Genomic DNA, 22,807 nt, shown 5'->3' with positions numbered 1-22,807 from the left:
ATCCTGAATGAGCCACCAGATGGCACTAAGGCTCCATCTACCCCGAAAAGAATATTAACAATTTGGCTTAATCTTCAGAGAAACTAAACAGGCCCAGGGCTAAAAACTCATAGAAAACAAGAAAATACTTTTAATTGTCAAGGTGTTCTGTCTGTTTATTTGTTTTACAACACTGTGATAATCCATGCTGAGAAAAAATAAAGGCTATACCATTACTTCTGAGTGTTATGGGGGTTCATTTTGCTATGGTTTGAAATGTATATGGCAGATTTATTTATGTAAGATTATGTAAATCTATAATGATAGAAAGCCATATTTATATAAGGAAGGTTATCAAATATGATGATTATATGTTTGAATAAGATAAATGGATTATGGAATAAAAATTAAACACATGGAAAACATGAATGTCAGGTTAGGCTATGCATTGTCCCTGTTTTGAAATATATGCTACCTTGGTGTTTCTTCATTCAAAAATTCTCACAGACAACATTTTAAAAGTATAAATGTCTTAATTTCCTCTGATAAAACTTTTATATGTACCCCCCTATTTTCCTGAAGACTAAGTTTGTATTTCAGTGTAATCAACAGAACTTGACAAACATTTGACTCTTTTAAGAATAAATGGACAATACCATTTCCACACCACGAAAGCATGTTTTGGATTTACACTGAAACCCCACAGTCTGTATACTGGAAGTTCAGTTGAGTGTATTTGGGTAAATATAAAATGAGAATGGTATTATTGTGGGGGTCTGCTATAGACCACCAAACCAATCAGAGGACTTGGATGAGATACTCCTAGACCAGATTACAAAATTCTCAAAAAGGAGGGACACAGTGGTCATGAGACTTCAGTTACCCAGAGAGTTGGAAGACCAACTCTGCTTAAAATGCAAACTCCATTAAATTCTTGACTTGTTTTGCCAACAGCTTCATTTCCCAGAAAGTAGAGAGGGGAGCCAGGGGCTCTGCTATTTTAGATTTGATTCTCATCAATAGGGAAGAACTGGTAGATGAGGTAGAAGTAGTGGGCACATTTGGTAGTAGTGACCATGTGATTTTGGAATTTACAATTGTTGGATAGAGAAAACCTTTACATAGTTAGATGTATAGACTGGACTTCAGGAAAACACATTTTAACAGATGTAAAGATACGTTGCGTTGTCCTTTGGTCAGAAAGACTTAAAGAGATGGGAGTCCAAGAGAGCTGGGAATCCAGTAGCGTTTCATTCGTTCCCCACAGGTTTCCGGTCTCGCAGGAATCGCTAGAAAGGAAGCAATTTTTTCTGTGCTTGTTCCCGCCCCTGGCCGTCAATCAAACAAACAGCCAATGGGCGGTTGTTATCATGCTCCCGAAAAGCCCCTTTCCCTTTAAGCACAGTTAAAAAAAAAACGTGTTTCAACGAATATGCCTTGATTCCTCGTAATGTAGTAGAGACCCATTTAGCTGGCATGTGAGCTGGCGAGTTATCGTTACCATGCTCCCCCGAGTGAAAAAAAAATCCCCCCCCCGCATGGGTGCGATTTTTGGCCGAAATTAAAGGGAACTGGCGAACAGGGGGCTGTGTTGCGCTTGGGGACTTAGGGGAGCCTTAATGCCCTTCTGTGGGGGGACTGTAGCCAGAGAAGCCTCGCTGAATGAATGAAACCTCACTGGTTTGCTGCTTTCCCTGCTCGCTCCGAAAAAAAATGGTGATCTCTTCGCCGGAAGTTCGGAGGAGAGAGCCAAGCGGAGGGACTTTGTTGCAACCGCTACATTGAGAAAACACAAGTCTTTTTTGCAAGTGTTGCAGGTTGTTGGCAGGAGTGTAGCGATTTTCTGAGGGTGAATCCACTTTTCTGGATTCCCTGGAATCCAGAAAATATACAAAGTCGGGCAGACTGCAAGTGTGTTTGCTGAAGTACTGGTTTATTCAACAGTCACAGTGCTCTCCCTCTCTTTCCCTCACTCCACCTTCACCAACCACACTGTGTTCCTCTCCATGGGCTCCCCCCTCCCTCTTTTATACCTCTATCCCTTCTATCTCTTCTGCTCTCTCTAGCCCTTGGGCAATTCCTCTTTTCATTCCCCCGGGCTTCAAGTCATTTGCTGTCCTTGTACCTCCAACTGAGTACCTTTTGCTGTCTTGACAGCCCCACCTTGGGAGAGGTAGCAAAACACAATAGAAGAGAGAATCAGTATACAATATGATCTTGATAGGCTCGAGAAGTGGGCTAAACTGAATAAAATGAAATTCAGTAGGGACAAATATAAAGTTCTGCAATTAGGTAGGAAAAAACATTTACACCAATATAGGATGGGGGAGACTTGTCTTGGCAGTAGTATGTGCAAAAAGGATCCAGGAGCCTTAGTAGACCGTACATTGAACAAGCCAGCAGTGACTTGGTGGCTAAAAAGTCAAATGAGATTTTGAGCTGTATCAAATGGAGTATCATGTTCAGATCATGGGAGGTGATGGTACTGCTTTACTCTGCTCTGATTTGGCCTCACTTGGAGTACTGTGTTCAGTTTTGGGCACCTGAGTTGAAGAGGGATGTAGACAAACTGGAGCATGTCCAGAAGATGGCAATCAAGCTGGTGAGTGGTTTGGAGACCAAGATATATGAGGAAAAGTTGGGGTAGCATAGTCTGTTTAGCTTAGAGAGGAGACGACAGAGGGGATCTGATAACCATCTCTCACAACTCCTGCTGGAGGAGCCTTTGAGCTGGAGATGCTACCCAGGAAAGAACCATGATCCATGCTGAGGCAGGCAGGCTGGGGGGGGGGAGCATTGTGACCTCAACTGGCTACTTCCATGTGGCTGCTTCCATGTGATACTGCCCATGTATCACCAAACCCTACCACCTGCTTTGGGTGCCAAATAGGCTAGGCAATCTACTATCTTAGAAGGAATGCAAGAGTGTATGCATTCCCACTCTGGATCTGGAAAGCAATGCTGTATCATCAGCATGTTGTGCTGTCAGCTTAAGGAAGACCAAGTGGAAAACAGGACTTCATTAAATTATTAATATAAATATTAAATAGCAGTAGTGCAAGTATGCAACTTTGCCTCACATCCCTATATTCAATATAAATTGAGCTGAGAGTTGACCAGAGGGACCATACTTCACTTGAGCAGAAGCAGAAGCACAGCTGTTGAATCAAAATAATCTTCTATCCATAGAAGTATTCCTCAATTTCTACCAGAGCCTCTTTCATGATATTGAGTCAAAAACAGCCTTGAAATCCACGAATGAAGCCACAAGCGTGGTTTGTTTAACATTAGTATACTTGTCTATAAAAACTATACAGTGTAGCACGAAATAACAGCACTAGAGCTCTTCTAGAATTTGTTCTGTTCTCAACCCAGAATTACCTGTTCTTCTAACCAGATTACTTGTCATATAGAATAGAACCATAAAGCTTTCCCAGATGTGTTATGTTTATGTATTAAACATTTTAGGTAAAGAAGCACTCACCTAAATATAGATTCAAAATAGCATGGATCTTGACTATACAAAAACTTTCTATCACACTCATCCACTTACTTTGAATTGATGGGATGATAAACATAATGGGCTTTATCCAGACAATTTCCATTACCAGAATTGAACTTCCTTGTCTCATCAAATGCAGTCGATTTACCTCTTTGAAATGATTCTTCTAGGAGATAGGAGACTATGACTGATTATGCATGGCAGTGGCCATACCGGGCCGCCAATTCCCAGTGGCAAGGCAGCATGCCCCACCGTGTCTTGTGTATGCACAGGAGAAGAAATCCCCTGGCTCACATGGTCCTGTTCAGAGCTGTGCATTTACATGCACAACTCTAGGGCGGATGGGGTTCACTGCACCTTGTGGCGGTGGTGGTGGCTGGAGGTGGGGAGCATGGGGGTCGCACTGCACAACAGTGGGAGAGCAGCATACCCACCATGGGGGGTACAAATACCCTGTTGGGCTCCACAGCACCGCAAAACCCAACAGGGCATTTTGCGTCCCTGCAGGGACACAGTAGGCGGGGATGGGGAAAGAACTAGTCTTGAAGGCCCGGCCCTTCCCCTATGTACAGGCCTTGTCCATCTAAGCTGGCTGAGAGACAGCTTGGTGTAGTGGTTATGAGCGTGGACTTCTAATCTGCTGAGCCAGGTTTGATTCCGTGCACCCCCTACATGTTACCAGCTGGGTGACCTTGGGCTTGCCACAGTACTGATGAACTTGTTCTGACCAAGAAGTAATATCAGGGCTCTCTTAGCCTCACCTACTTCACAGGGTGTCTGTTGTGGGGAGAGGAAAGGGAAGGTGATTGTAAGCCATTTTGAGAGTCCTTCGGGTAGAGAAAAGTGGCATATAAGAACAAACTTTTCTTCTGATGTCCACTGTGGCAAGAAAGGGAATGTGGAAGAATCTGCATTCCCTTGCCTTGAGCCATCAGAGGCCCTGACATGGGCTACGGCCAGGAAGTGCCCCAGACAGCTTCAGCATCATGCATAAGCAGAGATTAGCCTCACTGTCATGCAAGGGCCAGCCAGCTCTTCCCTGCCTGTGCATAATTGGTCCATGGAGATCAGTACAAAAGAGGGCTGCAGCCAGAAGAGGGAATTGGCAAAAACTGGCAATTTGCTCTATCTCTAACCCATTATTTTTCATAAGAAATCTATACTTACTATAAAAAACATACATCCACATATTCAAAGGCCAATTTCAAGATAGAAGGAACTTATTTATTTTCTGATCCAACAATCCCACCAGAGCAGCTGGCCAGCTAATATACTACTGCCCTTAAGAGGTAGTGCAAGCCTCATGCAGCCCTTTCCCCCCCAGTGACCTCAAATTATTAAGTGGTATCCCCCTTTAAAGATGGATTAGTCCAATGTAATCGATGGTCTTCCTACCTTTCTGTTTTTCCAGGAACACTGAAGAAGCAAAAGTAATAGTCTCCCCTTAACATTCTGCCATCTAACAAAGAAAAGAGAAAGCTTTTCCCATACCACTACAACAGTGTGACTGTTATATAATTACCATATTTGCCGGCGTATAAGATGACTGGGCATATAAGACGACCCCCCAACATTTCCATTCTAAATATAGAGTTTGTTACATTACATTACAGTACTGAAGTGCACCTGGCGTATAGGACGACCCCCCCCCCCACTTGGAGGCATGTTTTTCAGGGGGGGAAAGTAGTCTTATATGCCAGCAAATACTGTAATTATTTACTTTGAAAAAATGAGCAATGTTGCTCTCACCTTAATACATTTAGAAAGCTCTGACTTTTGCAGCGTTGGGGGGGGCAACTGCAATATGGTAATGTTTATGTTTATCCCTTTGTTTTCATTCCTTTTTTTTAGGTGGCACAATTTTTAGGATTTTATAAAACACACATAATACTTGGTGGCTCCTCAAAACTGACTCTTTCAGAATTGTTGCATGAATCTGTGCAACTTAGACAAATCACCCTCTTATAGCAGTTCTTTGTGGCTTTTCCCATGTGTATTATTTTCCCATTACTGGTATAACTATAGTAACTGCTTAGCTGCAAAATTTGACTTTCAGCAGCCCACACGAGTTCTTTCTAATTAACACCATGTGGTCACATATGGAATGTCTCAAAATAAACTTTATTTGTGCAATAATTATTTAAGTAGATTTTATAGCATTCTTGATTAAAACATCTGTGCATCATTTTACCTTTGGAATGCACCATCTTTTGTTCTGTTATAACCAACTTATGTCTTTGTATCTAATTGCTCTCTGATGTTAATCAGTTATTGCAGAGAAATAATGCTGTCAGTGCTTGAAAAAATTATCCCTAAGAAGCACTTTCAATGTTTATTTCTCTGTTGTCAAAACCAGTTGTTCATTTCCAATAAAAGTAAAATATCTCAGGATCCTTGATAGAACATTGCCTCTCCATCAGAACTTTTTACCTAACAATAATGCATAGGTGAAAAAACTTACCTGTTCAGTGTAATATTTATATTTAAAATATAGAAGTAAGACATAATCAAAGCCCTTTATCAATGCTCATGATATAGAAATATTTGTCAACTTGCTTGAGCTAAGACACACAAAAACATTTTCTGTTCCAGTTCCCAGAATTTGATAACATATTAAGGGCTGTATTTTCTGTACAATTTTTAGAACAATCTTTCTCCTGGGGCAGTAGTTCTTGTCTACTTTAATTAGTTGGGAGGGGTGATAGGCCCTGACTGTTGGGGAGAAGCCTGCCCACAGGATTAGCCAGTTGTACAATATGGTAACATGTACATCCTTCGCCTGCAGTTTGGCCCCTCTTCTAAACTTCAAAAGGCAACAGTAACAGTATAACCAGAATAAACTAAGCTTCCAGCTCTAGTTTGGGCTACTGAGTATAAGCCTTCATAAACAAATTTGAAACCAGTTAACAAATATGTTGTAAGTTTGCAAGTAGAGGGAAGTGACTTGTTTTGTACTTGTATATTTGAAAGGAAATAGTACAGTAATCCCTTTACACAGAAATAATTTAAAATACTAGAGCAGAAGAATGTAAAATTGCTTTTTGGGTTGTTTGCTTGTTTTAATAGACAATTTATTCCTCCAAATGTTTCCCTTTTCTTGCATAGCAGATGGCAAGCTACTAGAACATTTAAGTAAAGTATCGTAATGCAAGCAGTTTGGATAGATGACTTATTATGGCTTTCCACATTTCCTAAAACCTAAAAATTCAAAATTGTAAGCCCCAAGCAGTGTTAACAAAAGTAAGAAACCTCAGACCTGGGTTTGTTTGTTTTTTTGTGCTTTAAATGTGTAGACATTCAGACATAATATCAAATTATGCTTGGTTGCTTTGTGAAAGCAGTCAGATCTTGTAGGTAAGAACTTGGTTTATTTCTCACCACTGCTGTCAAGCCAGCTCATGGTGAGCAACTGTGTTGCTCACTTCCGCCATTTCCAGCAGCACTTGCAGAATGTAAGAAGTGCGGAAAGGCGGCAGACTACAGTGACATGGCCAGAAGGTGAGGAATGGCCAGAGGTGTGATAATATTTGATGCTGCGGTAACACTATCTGTTTCAACGTGTGGAAGTGCCTTCTGTATTAGGATTCAACTGCAGATACTAGATTCTGCACTAAGCAGCGGCAAACTAACTACTACTACTAGATTCTGTGCTCAACCAAGCTCTCCTATGCTTAACTCCCTGGAACAAAGGACTGGCAGCTCTCATCCCTAAGCTCCATCCCTTTAAGCAGGAAGATTCCCTGCTCTATTAACTCTGTTCTAACTAAGGGATACATTTTAGTTAAACCATTCATGATAAATTTCTTTCTAGAAATTGCCTAGTGTTTCTCTTTTCACTTAGACCCCTGAATGAGAAAGGCCATCACTGCTGTTCACTTATTCTTGGGAGCAGCACTTAGCTTTCAATAGCAATTGTTGGCAATTCTTCATTGTGCTTGTTGTATATTCCATGTTCTCTCCTGCTGCTGTTCAAAAACATATATGCAATGTATTCCTCTTCTAGTTGCTCCCCAGAAAAAAATACACTCCACGTGGTCCTTTGTCAGTTTAGAGTTATATAAATGAACACATTCTACTATTGGCCACATTATTTCCCGATTAATTCTAATGAAAGATTCCAACTTCAGTAAGTAGTTTGTGAATCGGGGCGGTTCATCCATGCTTGCAATGTTAGATCTGTTGCCGCATTTGATGTGGTTGGCCACAACCTGCTGGTACACTGCATCAACAGGGCTGGGATACAGGGGCAGCCCTCCAGTGGCTCTATTCCTTTCTCCAGAACTGGACACAGTGGAAAAGTTCTCACACACCTTTCACTTCCCCTGCAGGGTTCTTCAGGAGGCAATACTCTCACCCACTTTGTTTAACATCTATATGTGCCCTCTTGCTCCGTTGGTTCAGTTATGGGCTGGGTTGTCACCAATATGCAGATGACACGCAGCTTAACCCCTCCAAGATGGAGGTCCTGTGGCTGGGTGGAAAAGAGGCAAGCCAGGAAGCATGCCTACACACCTTAACTGGGGTACAACTTAACACTGCACCTTTGGCAAGGAACATGGGACTGATCTTGGATTCCTTTTTATCCATGGAGGCCCTGGTCACAGGAGTAGTCTGCTCAGTGATCTCCCATCTGCATCAAGTACAGGTACTAGCATCCTACTTGTCTTTGGGATACTTGGCCACAGTGATTCATGCAACAATCACCTCCAGACTGGATTTCTATAACTCCCTCTATGCAGGCTTACCTGGAAATTGCAGCTGGTGCAAAAAAACACCTAATGTCCTCATAGGCACATATTGGAGCTCCCATATCCAGCCTGTGCTGAGGCAGCTGCATTGATTGCCAGTTGCAGTCTGGATCAGGTTCAAAGTTTTGGTATTAACCTTTACAGCCATCTGTGGTCAGGGCCCCACTTATCTGAGGGACTGCTTGCCTGCATATGCCACCTGTAGGTCTTTCTTAATCATTTACACCATATAAAAACAGAGCTAATTTACTGTAAGACCCTGACCTGATGGAAGTTCACCTGGCCTCAGCTCGGGCCAGGGCTTTTTTGGTCCTGGCCCTGATCTGGTGGAATGAGCTCTCAGGAGAGCTGAGGGCCCTGACAGAGCTCTTGAAGTTTTACAGGGCCTGTAAGATGGAGCTCTTCCACGATGTCTTTGGTTGAGGCCGAGGGTTTTAAGATCTTGACTCCTCCCCTTTGAGTGAATAAGATAGGCATGCCTCCCTTAATCCCCCCATGAGGTGTTGAGCTGAGTGTGGAGGGTGTTAGCCGCCACTGACTTGAATTGTTTAATGTTTTTAGTAAGGGGTTATGATGGGTTTTAATGTGGGTTTTACTTGTAATTATTAGCCGCCACAACCCAGTCATTGAGAGTGGCAGGATAGAAATTGTTAGTAATTGCATTGTTATGATATTTTTAGGATTTGGATCATGTTTTTATATGATACGTTTCATTGTGATCTGCCGCAAGCCAGCCTGCTGGGAGCAGCAGTATATAAATCCAATGGATGGACGGGTGGATGTTTGGATGGATGGATGGATGGATGGATTTGGTTTGAATGAATGAATGAATGAATGAATGAATGAATGAGTTTGGTCTGAAGGATCAGCACGTTTTATGTGGTAGGTAAGGCGGAATTCACATTGTCAACAGACTATTATTAAGGTGTCTCAGGTAACAAGTGCAAAAATGGAAGCATCAGTTGTAATTAGTATATATACGGTCTCTACACTTTGCAGTTGACATAAAAATGAATAAAACCTAGCAAAATGTCTTATGCACTTTATGAAATTGATATATTAAATGTGAATGAAGACCAAAGCAAAATTAATGGCTATATAATAACAGCAACTAATTTTTATTTATATCCCACCCTTCCAAATGCTCAGGACTGGTAACATCAATAAAATGACCATAGAATTAAAAACTGTAAAACAACACATACAATCTGCCCCTCTAAAATACGAAGACAGAGGGGTCCTCTAGAAGGGAGTCAATTTTCTACTCTCCTCCTAGTGGTGAGGCCAGCTTTTTGGTAGATATTATTATAGGCCTTGACCATAAACCCGGTGGAATAGTTCCGTCTTATAGATCCTGTGGAACTGATTAAGTTTTCTATCCCTTTTCCTAATACTTATTTCAAAATTTTCAGGTTGGCAACAGCAAAATTCCAAGAGAAATAATGCAGCTAGTTAGAGAGCCAGTGGTTAGGAGTTCAGACTTCTAATCTTGCAGGCCGGATTCAATTCCGCACTCCCCTGCATGCAGCCAGCTGGGTGACCTTGGGCTTGCTACGGTGCTGATAAAGCTGTTCTGACCAAGCAGTGATATCAGGACTCTGTCAGCCTCAAGCACCTCAAAGGGTGTCTGTTGTGGGGAAAGGGAAGGGAAGGTAACTGTAAACTGCTTTGAGCCTCCTTCTGGTAGAGAAAAGTGGCATATAAGAACCTACTCTTCTTCTGAAATCAAGTGTATGCCTAATTTTGTAATCTGCATTGCTGGTTAGGGTAGAAATTTACTTGGATGGTATGTCCTAAGAATTCATGATGTGTTATGACTGCAGTGTCTTACTGCATTGAGATCTAGTTGGAAGTGAAATAATTGTTGATACTGAAGCTGTGGTAATCATACATAAAAGTCCCACTTCTCCTCCAATGTTCTGAGTCAAACCATGTGGTTATAGTCCCAGGCAAATCCAAGTGATTGTCAGCCAATCAGGGCACATGGAACTCTACTGGAAGCCTGAGGTAAACAAGCCTTAGTTTAAAAAAGGGATGAACTTCTCAGATAACAGCTCGGAAGCTCTTTTAAAGAGTGTCAGGTTAGCTTGTTTTTTGTTTGTTTGTTTGTTTGTTTTAAATGTAGTGTAGTAGCCGTAGGAGAAAAAGCTTATTTTTAGGTGATAAACACCCTGGTAAAAGTAAAAAGCACTAAATATACATGGGCAGTTTCTGAGAGCCAGGGACTGTGAGGTGAAAATGGAAATCTATATCTTTAAGGGAACCTGCATTTTGGTAACCATTTCCAGTAAACCACCCAACCTGAAGAAAACTTTCTAAGAAAAGGAAGAAAAAAATCTCTGCCTAGTGTTCCTTTTAGTTGGACTAGTTACAAGTATTCTGTCTTGTAGGACAGGGGTCATCAACCCCCGGTCTGCGGCCCGGTGGCGGGTTGCAAAGGCCACGGTACCGGGCCGCCGGCAGCCATGTCTGCCTCCCCCCGCCGGCAGCAAGAAAGAAGGGAAGAGACAGACACAGCCGCCAGCATGGCGGTGACGCAAACGCGCATGTGTGCTGTTGCTGCGCATGCGCGTTAGCGCCCCTAGTGGTGAAAACACGCACACGCAGTTGTCGCGCATGCGCGTTAGCGCCACCTGGTGGCGAAAACACGCATGTGCGGCAAGTGCGCGTGCGCATTTTCTCAGCACCCGGGCCGTCGGCTCTTCCCTCACTCCGGAGGCAGTCCCTGACCTGAGAAAGGTTGGGGACCGCTATTGTAGGAGAAAGGTTGTTACTTCTGAATTGCAATGTTGAGTCATTTTATACTTGCAAGTTGAAACATTCCACACGTAATGCATGCTTTGTTCAACAGAACAACGCAACACATCTGAACAGTTGAGTATAAAGAAAAAAGAAAGGACTCAATTTACCTCATAAATACACAACTAAAGAGAGGCTAGTACGAAGGAGGGGTATTTTTGGAAAGTTCCAGACAACTACAGAAGATCATAAGGTGTTTCATCAGTACAACGTAATCCTAAAAAAAAAAACTCCTGGAGGCTGGGTTACAGTGGCCTCAGAGCTTCATAGTATGCAGCTTCTTGCTATAACTGCCACAGAAGCCCACCAACATTTTTAAATGTCTGAATTCTATTAATTTGAGACAGATATTTAGTATCACCATCTGAATATATAGCTATACAGTAGAACAGGGCTTCGTGAAACTATGGGCTTTCCTGATGGTCCTGAAAGGATTTCTAGAATGGGTGGGAGTTAATTTGTTATATATATATTTTTAATTTGTTAAACATTTAACAGGTGATATGATCATATATGGTTGTGTCGACTTCCCCCCTCTCAAAATGGCCAGTGATGGGCCTGGAGGGCATGGGAAAGGGAGGAGCCCCTAATGGGTGTGTACACAGCTATGCTTCCCAATCATATTCTGCACAATCACACCACTTCTGGGGTTTCTTGAAGCCTAAAGAATGTTTCAGGGGTTTCTCATTGGTAAAAAAGTTGAGAAACTCTACAATAGAATCATATGCAGCTAATTCCTTTTATTTAATTCCCTGTAATTCCCATAGCTTTTATACATGGCAGAATTTTCATGAATATGTTACTCAAAGCCATCATAAGGTATTGGCAGAAAACACGGTGAAATTCCATTATCTTAAATTATACTTTCACGGGCCAATCATTTCCCTATCAAAACAGAACAGACCACTTTGCCACTGTGATCCATGTAATTATCACTTCCAGATTAGACTTCTGTAACTTGCTCTATGCAGACCTGCCCTTATCTCTGACCCGGAAATTGCAACTGGTCCAAAATGCTGCTGCTAGGGTAATCACAAGGTCATCCTGGAGGACCCATATCCAGCCTGTGGTGAGACAGCTGTACTGGTTACCAATTAGCTTCCAGATCAGGTTTAAGGTTTTGGTTCTTACCTTTAAGGCCATCCACCACCTGAGCCTGGCTTATCTGAGGGACCGCATATCTCCTTATGCTCCCCATATTCTGCGGGTTTGAATCTGTTGGTTGTTCCTCATTCCTGGGAGGTATGCCTTACCTTGACCTGGGCCAGGGCCTTTTCAGTCCTGGGCCCAACCTGGAGGAATGAGCTTCCAGAAGAGGTGAAGGCCCAGACAGAGCTATCACAGTTCCACAGGGCCTGCAAGATGGAGATCTTCCACCAGGCATTTGGTTGAGGCCAAGCCAGGAAGATTGGGCCCCTTGCTGTACAGGCCTTTTGTGCTGGACATCTGGGCAGGAGTACCCTCTCGAGGTAGTGGCTGGGGCAGTGAGTGGGGTTGTTGCTGGGTATGCATGGGAGGAAGGATGTAAATTGGATCTTGCTGCTAGTATTATATTGTAATTTTATTGTATTCTGTTGTGGTTTTTTATAACTGAATGTAAACTGCCATGGGCTGGTAGACCTGATAATGGTGGTTAGTAAATACTAATATAAATAAATCAGTCAATCAGTAAATAGAATATGGATAGGGTACAGCAATGAAAATTAGATTAGTTCTCAAGTTTATCATTTATTTCCATTGTGGGCCTTATTCTGAGTAGGTATTCTGATCTTAATATATGCTCAAATCTCTGCATTTTATAGAAATGTCTGAAGTCTATTAATTTTGGATACATGTGAATATTAATTAGTACTATTAGAAAGTATGCATAATCAGATGGTAGTATTCAAGAATGACTAGTTAGATGCTATCCTTCTGGACTGCATGCTTCACTACTAGCAAGACCACAGTCATATTCTTACAAGACATTAAAATAATTTTCTGGGTTCATTAATATCATGCCTGCTTCAGCACTGAGGACACTGGTAATAACGCCTGAGTATTTGTTTAGAAAGAAACATGTTTATCGCTGAGAAATCTAATATTTTGGATAATATTTAAAGTCTAATATTTAGTTCAGGAGACTGAACTAACCTTAGCGAGTTCATTAAAACCAATAACATAGGTATTAATTATAATATTGTAGTAAGAATATGTTAATTGGAAATGACATGAATCATGTAACGTAATTTATATTATCCTATTTTCTACAAATGATACTATTTTAAAATATTAATACTTTATACATTCTTATCAATGTTGTTTTTATGTAGTAATTTTAGTACTTAGGTTCTATTCCCCTACAATATTAGCCTTTTAATGGCATGATGTTTGCTGGCTATTAATGTTAATTGAATATTTTGAACTTTTTAACAGGGAAATTTTGAGGAGTCTTGCACTTCTAATCCTCCAGTGATTGATTACTTTGGATACTGAAGGCCTGAACATTGGTGAGTCTTCCTTTTTAAAGCTTATTTCATTTTAATGTAATGCCTTCATCCACAGTGTGATACGAGCATGGTCAGAGTTAGAGAAAACTAATTAAATAATTGTAAGAAAAGAGCAGCATGTCAGCTTCAAGAAAAAAAAACTGTAGTTCAAATGTCTGAAGTCAATATGGTTAATTGGAATGTTTGAGGACTTAAAGAAATATGAAAATACATTACTTTGAGCAGCAAGGGTTTCTGGAATACCATTAACTTTTGATAAAACCAGATGGCCTCTTGGGAGGTAGAAAACATGAGGTATTAGACTGCTAAAGAACACGGTAGTGGAATGAGACATAGCACTGAGATAAAATCTATATCAAGATTATGAGTGAGTTGGTTTTTTTAAGTATTATGAATTGCAGTGGTAGAATATTTAGATCCACTCTATCACACAATTCATGACTATATTGGGTTCTGTGTTGCTTCAGACCATTGTTTTAGATATCTTTCATTGGGTAGTACTATGATATTTTCAGAAAGATTCTGTTCAGCAGAATGCAACATGGAGTAGATACTCTTTAACATCCTTTGACCATTATGATCTCAAATTCAAAGTGGTTAAGTTCAATGAATTTGTATCAGTGAAGTATGGATTTTAAACTGTATTAATGATTATGAATATTGAACCTCATAGGACATTATTCTGGACTACAAAGGCATACTTCTATATTTATTATTTATTTAATATTGGAATAAAATGTGCCTGAAGAGGAAGCATGTCTATTAAATATAGTAGATGTGAGGAGTAATTCCAGAATATCAGTCAATGAGTATTTCTTGCCACCACTTTTCTAAAGGAATATCGAACAAACTTTTCTGTGTGGTTGGTGACTCCAAGACTGGATAGTGAGTGATTCCTGCAGGTAATTATTCCAGCCTTTGGAGAAACATTTTTATTACTACAGTCAGTGTGGCTGGTAAATGCAATTTGTTTCTGGACTACTGGTAATTGGAAGCTGAAGTTGATTATAGGTATTTTCTAGTCACCTGCAGAACACAATGCCAAGTTTTAAGAATGAATGGCAATTTAATATTCCCCATTGTCATATCAACAATGAACTAGTGACAAAATAGTGTTTTTCTTTTCTTGATGAAACAATAGATTTTTAGCCAAATTATTAATTGAACCAGTGGAAAACCTGATTTAAAACCTCATGTTATTTAACTGAAATGTGAATTGGTTTTTTTCTTTATTAAAAATCATTGATCATAGTTCATCTGGACAAGGGAAACCAGGCACAGCTCAATAGTATCCATTTTCTTCAAAGGATTATTCTGTATTAAACAAATAGTGTGTCAGACAGATCCCTTTATTTTATGATACATTTGGCTATCAGAGATATTTTCACTTTCCCCTACTTTGCTTCATCTGTTTTTGTTTTATTTTTGCACTATTTGTTGTCTTGCTGTAATTTCTTTGTCTTTGTGATCTCTTACTGCTTCAACCAGAGAGAGAAATCTTCTCTTATATTAAAAAAGGCTAATCAAGTTTGATTACCAAAAACTAATTATTGAAGCCTATAAAATATGCTCTTCCTCGACATTTGGCATCCTCCCTCACCCGGGTCAAATGGCCCCATACATCAGCATCTTAACCAACCCAGATCTTTGTAGAGTTATGTCACGGGCAAGGTTCAATGTAATGCCATCTGCTGTCCTGGAAGGTAGATTTTGAGGGATACCCTCTGAGGAGAGATTATGTCCCTATGGTGCCAGCGCCAGTGAATCCCTAGCCCTTATGTTGTTTTATTGTGCCTTTTATGACCCTCAACGTAAATTTTGCATGGGGTTTTTTAGCCCAGAATACTAATATCTCTGATTTAATCAAACTCCATAGTCTTCTCATTGATATGGTGCCTGAGAGACTTGAGAACACAGCTAATAACCTACAGAGTATTCAGATTACTCATCAGAGGCACTGTTAAGGTTATAATTGGAATTTTATGTTTTCTGTACTATTGTGAATTGGTTTTCCTTTATATAATGCCAATAAAGGTCTTATGTATGTATGTCTTTAATTGTTTTATTTAATATAAGGCAGAGAGACTTCTATTTGTCTCTGTGACGCAGAAGGCATATCCATTTAGCAGCTCAAGAGGACCAAGCAGTAGGGCAAAGTCAATCTAAATCTTTTAGGTTTGGACTCATTGACAAAGGGCCATACAGATAGGAACAGACAAATGAGTTCAAAGCTGACATTGACCAAAGAAAGATTATTAGTAAACAACATAAAGTTAGTGTGTAGACTTGCCTTTGTTATCTGAAGTAATACTGGCAGCAAGACAGAATGGTACAAGGAATTTTTGGACACCTAAAGAAATCAGGTAGCATAGCACAGATTATGTAAATATTTACAGTGATCAGAAAATATATGTGATAGCTTTGTAGAAAATCATGTATTCATTTTAATTAGACTGATGACAGTCTGTTCCACAATATTTCTTGTAAGGCCTTGGAGGAAGAGCATGTCTCATGGCTTAAGTGCCACTGAGCACTTAACACCCACTCAGGGTGGCTGTCTATCCAGCGATCACCCTTGACCACCCCTCATCCTTCCACTTCCCTCTGATGTTTGGAGGCTGCAGATCCCTGCTGCATGGTAGCTGCCCCTGCCAGTGAGTTCCGTAACAGCTGCCTGCAGCATTCCAGGTTCCAGGGGGAGCCAGTCCTCAGAGTTCTTCCACTCCACTCCCCTAATCTAGCACCCTTTGTATTCCTGAATGAAACAGGCTTGGCCCCTAGTGCAGAATATAACTTTTAAATTTCATTCTCCGCCCACAAATTTCCTTTGGCCTCTATGACAAATAATTGATTCCTTCATGGCTATTCAGTCAGTGTAAAATTATATACTGCTTAATGATTCCTGCCTTCAGTGATAACATCTGATCAAATTGTGTTAATAGATATAAATATAATATATAATTCATAAATACATAAACCCCATTTGTGAGACAAACTTTTTGGGTTTAGTAGGTATTATCCTACATCTCCTGCTCTATATTATTTACTGGACAAATGATTAAAATGTGGAACACTGCCAGACCATGAAAGGTTGACCAGTGGCATAGATTTGTGGATGGTAAGTTGATCAGCACCTACTAGCCTTTGTAACTAAAGGGATCTTACACATTCAGAGACCATAAACTTCCAGCATATGGGGGCAATGTCAGAAGAAGACCTTGGCCTCTCTGTCCTCTTGTTGGTCCTTCAATGTAACTGAGTGGACATGCAAGAGAAGAATGCTGGACTAGATGGAGTATTGGTTTGATCCAGCATGGTTTTCCTTGTTTCATTCTCCATAGATAATGAGAATCCACACATAAATAAATAAATCTCTATTCTTATGGGTGTGTTAACCAAGACTGTGACTAAGTGTGATGCACAGTAATATGAGTACATAGATCTTTGACAAATATGAGTATGGCTAGGAGAGACAACTTCAGTGTTCATCTTCCTTCAGAGATCTGATCATTCCAGAGAAGAGGATGAAAGACCTAATAGATAGGCTGTCCAGAAGGCAATGGAGTGCAAGTGGTGAACACTTCCCATGTTTTCCCCTTTTATCAATTTAAGACTTGATAGTTATTTAAAGGGCTAAGGAAGGGTAATTTTAATCTGATCCATGTTGATTACAATAGGTATGGGTTATTAGACCAGGTACATGAGGATTGGTTAGGTTCTAAATGGAGTTTGCAGGAAATACATTGAGTAGATGCTTGTTTGTGACATAAATTAGCAGGTAGGTATGTGCAAAAAGAACCTTGGTCTATTTTGAATTCAGCCAAATCAATTTGGGCTGAATCCAAGGCATTGTTTCATATCTAAGATTTGATTGAATCCATTGAAACAAAAATGAATTGATTCATTGTCATTAAAGTCAATGGTGCTGTTAGTCAATGGAAACACTTCCCCTTTCCATCTGTTCCATGTTCTGAAGGGGGGAGGGAGGGATGGAGCTTGAAGGAAGGTACCATATCTTTAACCGCTCCTGCGGAGCAGATAAAATAAAGCAGTAAGGGCCCCGAGGGTGGACCCTGTCTGGGATGAGGAAGGGTGCCGATAAGCCCCCTCCCTGGACTGACAATCGGCAGGTGCAAAGCCCTCCGATGGTCAGTTCACCGGGAAGGGACCAATTGCGAGCCACGTGCAGCGCCGGGTCCGGGCCCAGCAAAGCTCCTGAGCTGCCCCGCCCTAATCGCGAGCCCCTCTAGCACCTGCTGTATTTTGGGTACAGCAGGCTTAGTTCCTAGTTTGTAGCATAATTGCAGGAGCTTCTCCTCCCCTTAGTTTAAAAGAGATTGGACCAGGGGGGTCCAATTCTACGGACATCCGAAGAGGATGCCCCCATCCATCATTCATTGTTTCCATTGGCAAGGCAAGAACAGATAATCTTTTCCCCTTTGCCATTGGAAACAGTGGAGGTTCAATGGGACCTCTGGTTCAATCTTCATGAAACTTGGGGTTTCTTTTGAGGGGAGGTTCCTACAGCTGCAAATTTGGTAGCTCTTCCTCAAACCCCTCCTCCCAGACTGTAGAATAGTCAGAAAAGTAAAAGTTTGGTCTGTGTCACTTTTGCTGCCTTCTCAAAGTACTAGCCCCATCTTGTTCTGGCCATGCCCTCTTCCAGTTTAATGGGTGACTCCAACTCCCCTCATCTGGCACTTGCTGGCTTGCCTCTACTTCGTAGCTCTGGTGTCTTGTCTTTCCTCAGTCCACACACACTCTCTTTTTCCTCTCCTTTCTGCCTCTGTTCTCATCCTTCCTCGGTCCTCCTTTGCTTTCTCTCCTTCCATCCTCCAAGTTGTCTGCCCTCCTCTTCGTCTCTTACATCCAACTCTGAGCTTCCTTTCCTGCCTTCCTTTATAGCTGGTGTAATTCCAGGGCTGTCCTCCAAGTCTTTCTCCCTCAAAGTCTCAGAAGGGCTTCCTCTTACCCTTCCCTTCGTTCTGATTCCCAACTACCTCTGCCTGCCTCCTGATGGGTTTCTTGGTTCATTCTGTCTTGCCCTGCTTCAGTGGTCTGGGCATTGGAGTGGCTGAGTCAGCAATTGCCAACAGAAACCAGAGGTTACAGTGGTTGGGGTAGCAGCCCTGGGCTCCTGCAGGGCAACTGACGTTGGTGTCTTATGAACCAGTGGGGTAGCATCAGTAGGCTGTGGCTTGGCTCTGACTCTGGTGCCTCTTCCTGCATTGGGGGTTGGCTGCAAAAGCCAATGATTTTTCTAAGGTTTCTGCTCTTCACGTAGGGTAGTACTTGCCAACAGGAATGTGCAGTTCAATTCAGATAATCCAAAAACTACCTGGATCAATGCTGATTCAGACAAATCAGTCTAAATCAACCTTCTGTAGTTAAATGTGCCAAATCAGACCTGGCTGAACCACCAAACTGCACTTTGGCCATGTAGAGATCAAGCAGTTATGCCTCCCAGCTATCCTAGACTTCTGGGGCCACCAGGAACCATCCCTGCCCACAGGGGAGACAAGCCACCCTAATTACAGCAGAAATTTGTAAAAAATAATAATCTAATGTTGTTGCTTTAAATGTTGAAGTATATTCTTCTGATGAGATGATAATTTAAAATTGTTTTCATATTTTTGCCATTAATTGGTTGTAAATCACTTTGAAGACTGTAGTGAAACTGTTAATTAGTATAGGATGGGAGTTGTATAAAATTTTGCAAGACAGGAATAAATTAAGAGTAATAATAAACATAGGGTTACGGGGTTATTACTTTATACTTGCCTTCTTTCTGTTAATTAAGTATGCAATATGGAAAATAATTAATGGAAAAAAATTATAATGGTCATTGAATTCTTTAGAATTGTGCTTGTTTAATGTCTTTCCATGAATTACATACAGTTTACATATGAGAAGCATTGAGTTTTTGTTTCATCTGCATAATAAATCTGATTAATTTTTTTCATCATGAATAAGCAGAGCTAATTTCTACATACTGCATCTGTGGAAGGTACGAATTTTTGTATGTCTTCAGTCAGGGATTTTGAATGGTTTATTTAATTCAAATTAACAGCATTATACAGTTCAATCAATTATCAATTAACTTCTATAAAACTGACACTTTGCAGTCTATAAAATCATCAGGGAAGTATGAAAAGATAGGCAGTTTGAACTGATTGGATTCATGGAGGATCCTGCTATGAGCTGACCAGTCACACTGCGGCTGCCTGGTACGAATCTACTGGCTCCTGTAGGGAAACCAGCCAGCCATGAGCCGATCCATGGCTCTGATTTTTGTTCCTGCCTTAGACCTCAAGCCTGTTGCTTTTCAGTTCTTCCTACACAACAGAGTTCCTGGGAGAGGTCCTGTTAATTCAACACTAGCAAAATCCCTGTAATTATGCTGAGAGAGGAGGATCAGAGATAAAATCAGAGATACTGAAGATCAGAGATAAAAACGTATCTCAGTGGAACAGGCTTACTCGGGAGGTGGTGGGTTCTCCATCTTTGGAAATTTTTAAACAGAGGCTGGATAGCCATCTGATGGAGAGGCTGATTCTGTGAAAGCTTAAGGGAGTGGCAGGTTATAGTGGATGAGTGATAGGGATGTGAGTGTCCTGCACAGTGCAGGGGTTAGACTAGATGACCCAGGAGGTCCCTTCCAACTCTATTATTCTGTGATTCTTTGATTCTATGAAAACTTGTCTTGCCAAACAACTACTGTTATTCCAAATTCTTTGAGAGCCATAGAACTGGAAAAAGTAAGGAAAGTGAAATTGAACACAGTTGATCACAGATAGTGATTTCTTAAAAAGTCGAGGGCAGATTTTACTTTTCCACAATTGTTCCCCAACTTTCAGCTCATGCATTTTGCCTCTTAAAGCACAGCAATGTACATTGAAAACCATGATTATGGTGATGTCATCCATTCCTTTTGCCGCTGACCATGCCGAGCATTAATGATTTTTCTAACAAGTTTGATCACATGATGTGTCCAAAGTAGTGAGCTTTAGCCGTAATATCTTCCCTTCTAATTACATAGTTGGTTTGTTCCTCTCTAAAGCTATCTTGTTGGTAACTTTGGCTGTCCATGGTATTCGCAACATTCGTCTCCAACACTATAATTTGAAAGCATCTATTTTTCTCCTGTCTTCCTTCTTCAGGATCCAGCTTTCGCGTCCATAGGTTGTTATGGGGAAGACAATGGCATTAACTAGCCAGCACTTTGTATTAAGGCTGATATCCTTACTCTTCCATATTTGGTTCATGCCTAAGGTTGCATTCCGGTCCAGTGTTATACGTCGTTTGATTTCATGGCTGCATCCACCACTTTGATTGATCATAGAGCCAAGAAAGATGAAAGCCGTACCCAGCTAATTAATATTTCCATTTCTTGGTCATGGTAGAAATAGTAAAGTAGAAGAGCCAACTTGCATTGGTGGTTAAGAGCAATGGCTTCTAATCTGGCTTTGATTCCTTGATCCTCCACATGCAGCCAGCTAGATAACCTTGGGCTTGTCACACCACTGATAAAACTGTTCTGACTGAGCAGTAATACCAGGGCTCTCTCAGCTTCACCTACCTCACAGGGTGTCTTTTTTGTATTAGGGAGACTAATGAAATCCTATTAGGACAGATTTCACAGTGTAATATGATTGCCAACCTTCAGTTAGCTCTTGGAGATCTCCTGGTATTACATCTGATATCTAAATAACAGAGATCATTTCCCCTGGAGAAAATGGCTATTTTCAAGAGTGGACTATATGACATTATGACAGATTCAAATGGGTAGCCATGTTGGTCTGAAGTAGCACAATAAAATCAGAGTCCAGTAGCACCTTGAAGACCAACAAAGATTTATTCAGGGTGTGAGCTTTCGAGTGCAAGCACTCTTCCCTACTGAGGCTGCTTCCTTCCCCATACCCTGCCCTCCTCTGGCTTCAACACCCCTAATCTTCAGATATTTTGTAGCCTAGAAATATAAATCCTACCATGTAATCATGGCCCTCTCCTGCAGGAGTCTGATGGCAATACAGTTTGTGGAACACCTGATAAGTGGTCTGAGAAATATAGAATCATAGAATCATAGAGTTAGAAGGGGCCAAACAGGCCATCTAGTCCAACCCCCTGCTCAACTCAGGATCAGCCCAAAGCATCCTAAAGCATATTCCCACATAATGTTGTGTAGATTGATCCCCAGTTTTCCCCAGCCTTCATATAAACAGTAAAAAATATGGTGGGAGGGAATTATTCAAAATCTTGTAATTACACATTTTCCATTTTGAGAAACTTTGGTCTGTGTTAGATCAGTCATTACAACATATTCAGTGGCCTAAATTCAACTTCTGGCACATCACCATAACCATGTTAGCTTTTCCTTGTAGCTGTAACACCATTATATTGTTGTGTTATCTGGGAACACGTTCAGTTACACAGGTGCCAGTCTTTTTTTACTTTGTATATGTTGTTTTAAAGAAGGTCTTCCTCATGACCTAGCAGGACTTTTCTATTTAATATTTTGACTTTGTTACTGTGCATGACTTTGTTCTTATTCCCCCTGTTTCTTTGCTTGTATATTTACCTGGAGTGATAATATAATAATTATAAAAAACTAAGCCAGCATCTGTTAGGAGACACGGTTTTTGTTACTGACAAATTCAATTAGAAGTATTGCTAGCTAAACCAATCAAAATAACAGGTAGCTTGGAAAAGGTCAGTGCCAAGTGATTGTTCCTCATTATAATTTCCCAAGCCATTAAATCTGTAAAATTATGGGATTCACTTTCAAAGGAAAAATAAATTATAGATTAAAGTGCCCTGATTAGTTACAAGTAGCATGAACCATAAAATACAACTCTTCTTGGAGGAAACACTTCTTGCTAACAATATCTGTCATACACTATGGCTAGTGCTGGGTTCAAGAAGGAAGCCAAAGTATGAACAAACTATAACTATTACTTATTGTAGCTCATCTATCAAAAATATTATCAGATAAACTTCTCTATAGTTTTAATGTGTAACCACTCTGTTTTACTTTTAAACATGGAAAAATATCTGATAGTTATCAGTTCCTGCCCTTTGCATTAACCTTGGATCGGCGGTCTTCCTGGAGCTGCAGAAACACAATCCCTACCCTTTATTTATTTGTTTGTTTGTTTATTTATTGCATTTCTATACAAACGCTCCCAGAAACTGGCTCTCTGCAGTTTATATGCGTGCTAACGATTGATTGATCTATCGCAAATAATGGGAGGCAGGAATTCCAATTGGTTTGCATTGGCTCCATTGAAATA

At 40.8% G+C, this 22,807-nt stretch overlaps 1 protein-coding gene across 41 annotated transcripts in view; it reads left to right on the top strand.

Moving 5' to 3' along the window:
* PTPRD (protein tyrosine phosphatase receptor type D) overlaps window positions 1-22,807 on the top strand; it is a 1,533,354-nt gene that overhangs the window by 299,110 nt on the left and 1,211,437 nt on the right. For all 41 annotated transcript variants that reach the window (XM_077344981.1, XM_077344985.1, XM_077344991.1 and 38 more), the window contains one exon: window positions 13,444-13,517. The gene's annotated coding sequence lies outside the window, so the exon portion shown is untranslated. The remainder of the gene's footprint in view (window positions 1-13,443; window positions 13,518-22,807) is intronic.

The sequence above is a fragment of the Paroedura picta genome, chromosome 7 (genome assembly GCF_049243985.1).
Source record: "Paroedura picta isolate Pp20150507F chromosome 7, Ppicta_v3.0, whole genome shotgun sequence".
In the NCBI taxonomy this organism is placed as follows: Eukaryota; Metazoa; Chordata; class Lepidosauria; order Squamata; family Gekkonidae; genus Paroedura; species Paroedura picta.
The sequence above is the reverse complement of the archived record's forward strand: the minus strand, read 5'-3'. Positions and strand labels throughout refer to the sequence as shown.